We start from the raw sequence: 11,497 nt of genomic DNA, 5'->3' as shown, positions 1-11,497 counted from the left end.
CGGTCACAACCGATGCTGACACTGCTCATGGTAGCTGTACCCGTGGTGACAGGGCTCATGGTGATAGTGCCCATGTTAACAGTGCCCATGGTGACACTGCCCATGGTGACAATGCCCATGATGACAGTGCCCATGGAGTCAGTGCCCACGGAGCCATTGCCTATGGTAACAGTGCTCACAGTGACAGTACCCATGGTAACAGTGACCACGGTGAGAGTGCTCATGGTGATAGTGGCTATGGTGACAGATCACACTGTGACAGTCCGCATTGTGCCAGTACCAATAGTGACAGTGCCCATGGTGACATTGACCACGGTAAGAGTGCTCACGGTGCTAGTGCTCACAGTAATAGTGCTCATGGTGACAGTGCCGACAGTGACGGTGCTCACGGTGACAGTGCCCATTGTGATAGTGCCCATGGTGAGAGTCCGCCCATTGATAGTGCCCATGGTTGCAGTTCCCATTGTGAAAGTGCTCATGATGACATTGCCCATGTTGGTAGTTCCCATGGTGACAGTGCTCACGGTGATAGTGACCTTGGTAACTGTGCACATGGTGGCCGTGCCCTTGTTGACAGTGCCAATGATGACAGTACTCATGGTGATAGTTCTCATGGTAATAGTTCCCAAGGGGACAAGGCACAGTTTGGCAGTGAAAAATGGTGAAAGTGCCCATGTTGACAGTTCTCATGGTGACAGTGCACACGGTGACAACCCATGCAGACAGTACTCACGGTGACAGTTCTCATGGTTGCAGTACCCATGGTGACAGTGCCCATGGTGACACTGCCCATGATGACAGTGCCCATGGTGAAAGTTCCCACGGCGCCATTGCCTATGGTGACTGTGCTCATGGTAACAGTGCCCATGGTACAGTGACCATGGTGAGAGTGCTCACACTGATAGTGCCCATGGTGACAGGGCTCATGGTGCCAGGCCGCATTGTGCCAGTACCCATGGCGACAGTGGTCATGGTGACACTGACCACAGTGAGAGTGCTCACTGTGATAGGGCTCACGGTAATAGTGCTCATGGTGACAGTGCAAATGGTGACAATACCCATGGTGACAGTACTCATGTTGAAAATTCCCATGGTGGCAGTTCTCATGGTGACAGTGCTCATAATAGCAGTGCCCAAAGTGGCAGTCCTCGTGGTGACAGTGCTAATGGTGACAGTGCTCTTGGTGGCAGTTCCCATGGGGACAGTACCGATGGTGACCCTGTGCATTGTTACAGTGCCCATGGTAACCGTGCTCACGGTGGTAGTGCACATCGTGACAGTGCCCATGGTGGTAGTTCACCTGGTGACAGTGCTAAATAGTGACAGTGCACATGCTGACAGTGCTCACGGTGATAGTGCCCATGGTGACAGTGCCCACGGTGATAATGGGTATTATTACAGTGTTCATCGTGACAGAGCCCAAGGTGGCAGTGGCCATGGTGACAGTGCCCACAATGACAGTGCCCATGGTAACAGTGCCGACAGTGACAGTGCCCATGGTGACACTTCTCACAGTGAATGTGCCCATGGGGACAGTTACCATGATGAGATTTCTCACGGTGATAGTGCCCGTTGTGACAGTGCTCACAGTGACAATGCCCATGGTGCCAGTGCCCATAGAGACATTCCACACGGTCACATTTCTCACGGTGAAAGTGCCTATGGTGACACTGCACCTGGTGGCAGTGCAAAATGGTGACAGTGCCCATGGTGACATTGCTCATAGTGACTTTGCTTACAGAGATAGTCCTTATGGTGACAGTGTGCATGGTGACACTGCACACAGTTGCAGTGTTTATGGTGACAGTCTTCACGGTGATACTTTCCATGGTGATAGTGCCCATGGTGACACAGCACATGGTGGCAGTGATAAATGGTGAGAGTGCCCCTGTTGACAGTTCTCATGGTGAGAGTGCACATGGTGACAACCCGTGCAGACTGTACTCACGGTGACAGTTCTCATGTTTGCAGTATCCATGGTGACAGTGGTCACAGTGATAGTGCCCATGGTGAGAGTGCCCATGATGACAGGGCCCATGGTGCCATTGCCTATGGTGACAGTGCTCATGGTAACAGTGCCCAAGGTGACAGTGACCATGGTGAGAGTGCTCACACTGATGGTGCCCATGGTGACAGTGCTCACGGTGCCTGTCTACATTGTGCCAGTACCCATGGCGACAGTGCTCATGGTGACAGTGACCACAGTGAGAGTGCTCATAGTGATAGTGCTCACGGAAATAGTGCTCATGGTGACAATGCAAATGGTGACAATACCATGGTGACAGTACTCATGTTGAAAATACCCATGGTGGCAGTTCTCATAGCGACAGATCTCATGGTGACAGTGCTCATAATAGCAGTGCCCAGGTGCCAGTGCTCGTGGTGACAGTGCTAATGGTGACAGTGCTCTTGGTGGCAGTTCCCATCGGGACAATACTGATGGTGACGCTGTGCATTGTTACAGTGCCCATGGTAACCGTGCTCATGGTGATAGTGCACATCGTGACAGCGCCCATGGTGGTAGTTCACCTGGTGACAGTGCTAAATAGTGACAGTGCACGTGCTGACAGTGCTCACGGTGATAGTGCCCATGGTGACAGTGCACACGGTGATAATGGGCATTGTTACAGAGTTCATGGTGACAGCACACGGTGGCAGTGGCCATGGAGACAGTGCCCACAATGACAGTGCCCATAGTGACAGTGCCGACAGTGACAGTGCCCATGGTGACACTTCTCACGGTGACAGTGCCCATGGGGACAGTTAGCATGGTGAGATTTCTCACGGTGACAGTGCCCGTTGTGACAGTGCTCACAGTGACAATGCCCATGGTGCCAGTGCCCATAGAGTCATTCCGCACGGTCTCATTTCTCACAGTGAAAGTGCCTATGGTGATATTAACCATGGTGACACTGCACATGGTGGCAGAGCAAAATGGTGACAGTGCCCATGGTGACATTGCTCATGGTGATAGTCCTTACAGTGACAGTGCGCATGGTGACACTGCACACAGTGACAGTGTTCATGGTGACAGTGTTCACAGTGATAGTTCCCATGGTGAGATTGTCCATGGTAACAGTGCCCATAGTCACAATTCTCATGGTGTAGTGCTCACAGTGACAGTGCCCATGGTGTCATGCCCATGGTGACAGTGCTCATGGTGACAGTGCTCATGTTGGCAGTGCCATAAATAACAGTGCTCATTGTGGCAGTGCTCATGGTGTCCGTGCTCATGGTGACAGTGCCCATGTTTACAGTGTTTATGGTGATAGATGTCACGGTGTCAGTGCCCACGGGGAGAGTGCCAAGGCTGACAAAGCCCAGGGTGATACTTCCCATTGGGACAGTGCCCACGGTGACAGTGCCCATGGTGACAGCGCCCAGTGTGACAAGGCTCATGGTGACAGTGCTCACGGTGACGGTGCCGATGGTGAGAGTGCTATTAGTGACAGTGCTCATGGTGAAACTGCCCATGGAGACATCGCCCATGGTGATAGTGCTCGTGGTGACAACCCCACGGTGACAGTGCCAATGTTGATAGTCCCCGTGGTGACAGGTCTTACATTGAATGTGACCATGGTGTCTGTGCTCATGGTGACAGTGCTCAAGGTTATAGTCTCCATGTTGACAGTGCCGAAGGTGACAATTCTCATGGTGACAGGGCCTATGGTGTAAATTCACATAGTGACAGTGTTCACGGTGACAGTGCCCATGGTGCTATTACCCATGGTGACAGTTCTCATAGTGAAACTGCCCATGGTGACACTGCACATGGTGGCAGTGCAAAATGGAGACAGTGCCCATGGTGCTATTGCTCATGGTGACATTGCTTACGGTGATAGTGTGTATGGTGAAACTGCACACAGTGACATTGCTCATGGTGACAGTGTTCACGGCGTTAGTTCCTATCGTGAATGTGACCATGGGGACAGTGCCCATTGTCACAATTCTCATGGTGTAGTGCTCACGGTGACAGTGCCCATGGTGACAATACACAGGGTGACACTATTCATGGTGACATTGCTCATGGTGAGAGTGCCCATGTTCACAACTGTCACGGTGACAGTTCCCATGGTGACAATACCCAGGGTAACTGAGCTGATGGTAAAAGTGTTCACGGTGACAGTGCCCATGATGACAGTACCTAAGGTGACAATTCCCATGGTGAGACTGCTCATAGACAGTGCCCATGGTGACAATACCCAGCGTGTCCTGTCCATGGTGACAGTGATCATGGTGACACTTCTCATGAGGACAGTGCCATAAGTGACAGTGCTCATTGTGGCAGTGCTCATGGTGACCGTGCTCATGGTGACAGTGCCATGGTGACAGTGCCTATGGTGATAGATATCATGGTGGCCGTGCCCAGGGTGACATTGCCCACGGTGACAAAGCCCATGGTGATACTTCCCATTGTGACAGTACCCACGGTGGCAGAGCCCATGGTGACAGTGCCCAAGATCACAGTGTCCATGGTGAGAGTGCTAACGGTGACTGTGCCCATGGTGACAGCACCCAGTGTGACAATGCCCATTGTGACAGTGCTCACGGTGACCATGCCGATGGTGATAGTGCCAATAGTGAGAGTGCTCACGGTGACACTGCCCATGGAGACACTGCCCATGGTGATATTGCTCATCATGACAACCCCTCGGAGGCAGTGCCAATGGTGAGAGTCCCCGTGGTGACAGTTCTCACGGTGAAAGTGATCCTATTGATATTTCTCATGGTGACAGTGCTCTTGGTGACAGTGCTCAAGGTGATAGTCTGAATGTTGACTGTGCCCATGGTGACTCTTCTCATGGTGACAGTGCCTATGGTGATTATGCTCTTAGTGACAGTGCTCATGGTGACAGTGCCCATGGTGACAGTGACCACGGTGACTGTTCTCACCGTGGTATTGCCCATGGTGACAGTGTTCATGATGACAGTCCGCATTAAGGCTGTGCCCACGGTGACACTGCTCATGGTGATAGTTCTCACGGTGATAGTACGCACGGTGACAGTGCTAAAGGTGACAATACCCAGGTGATAGTAATCATGGTGAAAGTGCCCATGGTGGCAGATCTCATACTGACAGTTCTTGTGACACTGCTCATGGTGGCAGTGCTCGTGGTGACAGTGCTCTTGGTGACAGTGCTCATGGTGGCAGTGCCCATGGTGAGACTCCCGATGGTGACACTGCCCATGGTGACAGTGCACATGGTCATGGTGCATCTGCTGGCAGTGCAAAATAGTGAGAGTGCCCATGATGATATTGCTCATGGTGATAGTGCCCATGGTGAGAGTGCCCATGGTTCCAGTGCTCATGGTGACAATGCCCATTGGGACAGTGCCCCTGGTGACAGTGCACACCGTGAGAGTGCCCATGGTGTCTGTGCCCATGGTGACAGTTCTTATCATGAGAGTGTTCACGGTAGCAGTGTTCATGGTAATAGTGCTCACGGAGACATTGCCCACAATGAGAGTGCCCATGGTGAGAATACTGACTGTGAAAGTGCCCATGATGACTTTTCTCTCTGCGACAGTGCCCATGGGGACAGTTAGCACGGTGAGATTTCTCACAGTGATAGTGCACATGGTTTCAGTGCTAATAGTGAAAAGACCCACGGCGCCAGTGCCCATCATGGCATTGCTCACGGTGATAGTTCTCACGGTGACAGTGCCCATGGTGATATTACCCATGGTGACAGTACTCAGTGATCAAGTGCTCATGGTGACAGTGCCTAAGGTGATAGTGCACACGGTGGCAGTGCAAAATGGCGACAGTGCCCATGGGGACATTGCTTAATGTGATAGTCCTTGTGGTGACATTGCGCATGGTGACATTGCCCACCACGACAGTTCTCTTGTTGACAGTGCTCATGGTGATAGTGCCAATGTTGGAAGTGCCCATCGTGAAAGTGCCCATGGTGACAGTTCTTATGATGAGAGTGGTCAGAGTGGCAGTGCTCATGGTGAAAGTGCCCATGGTGACAGAGCCCACGGTGACAGTGTCCATAGTTATAGTGTCCACGGTGACAGTCCTAACAGTGAAATTGTCCATGGGGACACTGCCCATGGTGAAAGTGCCCATGGTCACAACACTCACGGTGATAGTGCTCACGGTGAGAGTGGCCATGGTGACAGTGACCACGGTGACACTTCTAATGGTGATACTGCCCATGATGACAGGGCTCATGGTGACAGTCGACATAGTGCCAGTGCCCAAGGTGACAGTGCTCATGGTGACAGTGCCCAAAGTCACAATACCCATGGTGACAGTGCCCAGGCTGACAGTTCTCAAGGTGATAGTGCCCATGGTGACAGTGCACATGGTGATACAGAGAATGGGGACAGTGCTTATGGTGACAGTGGTCATGGTTGCAGTACCCATGGTGATAGTGCTGAAACTGACAGTGCCTTGGGGATAGTGCCCATGGTGAGTGTGCTCGTGTTAATAGTGCCCATGGTGGCAGTTCCCATTGTGAAAGTGCTCATGATGACAGTGCCCATGTTGGTAGTTCCCATGGTGACAGTGCTCATGGTGATAGTGACCATGTTAACAGTGCACATGGTGGCTGTGCCCTTGGTGACAGTGCCCATGATGACAGTATTCATGGTGACAGTGCTCACGGTGATAGTGCCCATGGTGACAGTGCACATGGTGGTAGTCCACATGGTGGCAGTGAAAAATGGTGACAGTTCCCATGCTGACAGTTCTCATTGTGACAATGCACACGGTCACAACCGATGCAGACACTGCTCATGGTAGCTGTACCCGTGGTGACATTGCTCATGGTGATAGTGACCATGTTAACAGTGCCCATGGTGACACTGCCCATGGTGACAATGCCCATGATGACAGTGCCCATGGAGTCAGTGCCCACGGAGCCATTGCCTATGGTAACAGTGCTCACAGTGACAGTACCCATGGTAACAGTGACCACGGTGAGAGTGCTCATGGTGATAGTGGCTATGGTGACAGATCACACTGTGACAGTCCGCATTGTGCCAGTACCAATAGTGACAGTGCCCATGGTGACATTGACCACGGTGAGAGTGCTCACGGTGCTAGTGCTCACAGTAATAGTGCTCATGGTGACAGTGCCGACAGTGACGGTGCTCACGGTGACAGTGCCTATGGTGATAGTGCCCATGGTGAGAGTCCGCCCATTGATAGTGCCCATGGTGGCAGTTCCCATTGTGAAACTGCTCATGATGACATTGCCCATGTTGGTAGTTCCCATGGTGACAGTGCTCACGGTGATAGTGACCTTGGTAACTGTACACATGGTGGCCGTGCCCTTGGTGACAGTGCCAATGATGACAGTACTCATGGTGACAGTTCCCATGGGGACAAGGCACAGGGTGGCAGTGAAAAATGGTGAAAGTGCCCATGTTGACAGTTCTCATGGTGACAGTGCACACGGTGACAACACATGCAGACAGTACTCACGGTGACAGTTCTCATGGTTGCAGTACCCATGGTGACAGTGCTCACAGTGATACTGCCCATGGTGGCAGTGCCCATGGTGACAGTGCCCATGGTGACACTGCTCATGATGACAGTGCCCATGGTGAAAGTTCCCACGGCGCCATTGCCTATGGTGACTGTGCTCATGGTAACAGTGCCCATGGTGACAGTGACCATGGTGAGAGTGCTCACACTGATAGTGCCCATGGTGACAGGGCTCATGGTGCCAGGCCGCATTGTGCCAGTACCCATGGCGACAGTGGTCATGGTGACACTGACCATAGTGAGAGTGCTCACTGTGATAAAGCTCACGGTAATAGTGCTCATGGTGACAGTGCAAATGGTGACAATACCCATGGTGACAGTACTCATGTTGAAAATACCCATGGTGGCAGTTCTCATGGTGACAGTGCTCATAATAGCAGTGCCCAAGGTGGCAGTCCTCGTGGTGACAGTGCTAATGGTGACAGTGCTCTTGGTGGCAGTTCCCATGGGGACAGTACCGATGGTGACCCTGTGCATTGTTACAGTGCCCATGGTAACCGTGCTCACGGTGGTAGTGCACATCGTGACAGTGCCCATGGTGGTAGTTCACCTGGTGACAGTGCTAAATAGTGACAGTGCACATGCTGACAGTGCTCACGGTGATAGTGCCCATGGTGACAGTGCCCACGGTGATAATGGGTATTATTACAGTGTTCATCGTGACAGAGCCCAAGGTGGCAGTGGCCATGGTGACAGTGCCCACAATGACAGTGCCCATGGTAACAGTGCCGACAGTGACAGTGCCCATGGTGACACTTCTCACAGTGAATGTGCCCATGGGGACAGTTACCATGATGAGATTTCTCACGGTGATAGTGCCCGTTGTGACACTGCTCACAGTGACAATGCCCATGGTGCCAGTGCCCATAGAGACATTCCGCACGGTCACATTTCTCACGGTGAAAGTGCCTATGGTGACACTGCACCTGGTGGCAGTGCAAAATGGTGGCAGTGCCCATGGTGACATTGCTCATAGTGACTTTGCTTACAGTGATAGTCCTTACGGTGACAGTGTGCATGGTGACACTGCACACAGTTGCAGTGTTTATGGTGACAGTCTTCACGGTGATACTTTCCATGGTGATACTGCCCATGGTGACACTGCACATGGTGGCAGTGATAAATGGTGACAGTGCCCCTGTTGACAGTTCTCATGGTGACAGTGCACATGGTGACAACCCGTGCAGACTGTACTCATGGTGACAGTACTCACGGTGACAGTTCTCATGTTTGCAGTATCCATGGTGACAGTGGTCACAGTGATAGTGCCCATGGTGAGAGTGCCCATGATGACAGGGCCCATGGTGCCATTGCCTATGGTGACAGTGCTCATGGTAACAGTGCCCAAGGTGACAGTGACCATGGTGAGAGTGCTCACACTGATGGTGCCCATGGTGACAGTGCTCACGGTGCCTGTCTACATTGTGCCAGTACCCATGGCGACAGTGCTCATGGTGACAGTGACCACAGTGAGAGTGCTCATAGTGATAGTGCTCACGGTAATAGTGCTCATGGTGACAATGCAAATGGTGACAATACCATGGTGACAGTACTCATGTTGAAAATACCCATGGTGGCAGTTCTCATAGCGACAGATCTCATGGTGACAGTGCTCATAATAGCAGTGCCCAGGTGCCAGTGCTCGTGGTGACAGTGCTAATGGTGACAGTGCTCTTGGTGGCAGTTCCCATCGGGACAATACTGATGGTGACGCTGTGCATTGTTACAGTGCCCATGGTAACCGTGCTCACTGTGATAGTGCACATCGTGACAGTGCCCATGGGGGTAGTTCACCTGGTGACAGTGCTAAATAGTGACAGTGCACATGCTGACAGTGCTCACGGTGATAGTGCCCATGGTGACAGTGCACACGGTGATAATGGGCATTGTTACAGAGTTCATGGTGACAGCACACGGTGGCAGTGGCCATGGAGACAGTGCCCACAATGACAGTGCCCATAGTGACAGTGCCGACAGTGACAGTGCCCATGGTGACACTTCTCACGGTGACAGTGCCCATGGGGACAGTTAGCATGGTGAGATTTCTCACGGTGACAGTGCCCGTTGTGACAGTGCTCACAGTGACAATGCCCATGGTGCCAGTGCCCATAGAGTCATTCCGCACGGTCACATTTCTCACAGTGAAAGTGCCTATGGTGATATTAACCATGGTGACACTGCACATGGTGGCAGAGCAAAATGGTGACAGTGCCCATGGTGACATTGCTCATGGTGACTTTGCTTATGGTGATAGTCCTTACAGTGACAGTGCGCATGGTGACACTGCACACAGTGACAGTGTTCATGGTGACAGTGTTCACGGTGATAGTTCCCATGGTGAGATTGTCCATGGTAACAGTGCCCATAGTCACAATTCTCATGGTGTAGTGCTCACAGTGACAGTGTCCATGGTGTCATGCCCATGGTGACAGTGCTCATGGTGACAGTGCTCATGTTGGCAGTGCCATAAATAACAGTGCTCATTGTGGCAGTGCTCATGGTGTCCGTGCTCATGGTGACAGTGCCCATGTTTACAGTGTTTATGGTGATAGATGTCACGGTGTCAGTGCCCACGGGGACAGTGCCAAGGCTGACAAAGCCCAGGGTGATACTTCCCATTGGGACAGTGCCCACGGTGACAGTGCCCATGGTGACAGCGCCCAGTGTGACAAGGCACATGGTGACAGTGCTCACGGTGACGGTGCCCATGGTGACAGTGCCGATGGTGAGAGTGCCATTAGTGACAGTGCTCATGGTGAAACTGCCCATGGAGACATCGCCCATGGTGATAGTGCTCATGGTGACAACCCAACGGTGACAGTGTCAATGTTGATAGTCCCCGTGGTGACAGGTCTTACATTGAATGTGACCATGGTGTCTGTGCCCATGATGACGGTGCCCATGGTGAAAGTTCCCACGGCGCCATTGCCTATGGTGACTGTGCTCATGGTAACAGTGCCCATGGTGACAGTGACCATGGTGAGAGTGCTCACACTGATAGTGCCCATGGTGACAGGGCTCATGGTGCCAGGCCGCATTGTGCCAGTACCCATGGCGACAGTGGTCATGGTGACACTGACCACAGTGAGAGTGCTCACTGTGATAGAGCTCACGGTAATAGTGCTCATGGTGACAGTGCAAATGGTGACAATACCCATGGTGACAGTACTCATGTTGAAAATACCCATGGTGGCAGTTCTGATGGTGACAGTGCTCATAATTGCAGTGCCCAAGGTGGCAGTCCTCGTGGTGACAGTGCTAATGGTGACAGTGCTCTTGGTGGCAGTTCCCATGGGGACAGTACCGATGGTGACCCTGTGCATTGTTACAGTGCCCATGGTAACCGTGCTCACGGTGGTAGTGCACATCGTGACAGTGCCCATGGTGGTAGTTCACCTGGTGACAGTGCTAAATAGTGACAGTGCACATGCTGACAGTGCTCACGGTGATAGTGCCCATGGTGACAGTGCCCACGGTGATAATGGGTATTATTACAGTGTTCATCGTGACAGAGCCCAAGGTGGCAGTGGCCATGGTGACAGTGCCCACAATGACAGTGCCCATGGTAACAGTGCCGACAGTGACAGTGCCCATGGTGACACTTCTCACAGTGAATGTGCCCATGGGGACAGTTACCATGATGAGATTTCTCACGGTGATAGTGCCCGTTGTGACACTGCTCACAGTGACAATGCCCATGGTGCCAGTGCCCATAGAGACATTCCGCACGGTCACATTTCTCACGGTGAAAGTGCCTATGGTGACACTGCACCTGGTGGCAGTGCAAAATGGTGGCAGTGCCCATGGTGACATTGCTCATAGTGACTTTGCTTACAGTGATAGTCCTTACGGTGACAGTGTGCATGGTGACACTGCACACAGTTGCAGTGTTTATGGTGACAGTCTTCACAGTGATACTTTCCATGGTGATAGTGCCCATGGTGACACTGCACATGGTGGCAGTGATAAATGGTGACAGTGCCCCTGTTGACAGTT

Source organism: Mesoplodon mirus, assembly GCF_964341445.2.
Source record: "Mesoplodon mirus genome assembly, contig: SUPER_3_unloc_3, whole genome shotgun sequence".
Lineage (NCBI taxonomy): Eukaryota > Metazoa > Chordata > Mammalia > Artiodactyla > Ziphiidae > Mesoplodon > Mesoplodon mirus.
Note: the sequence above shows the minus strand (reverse complement) of the source record.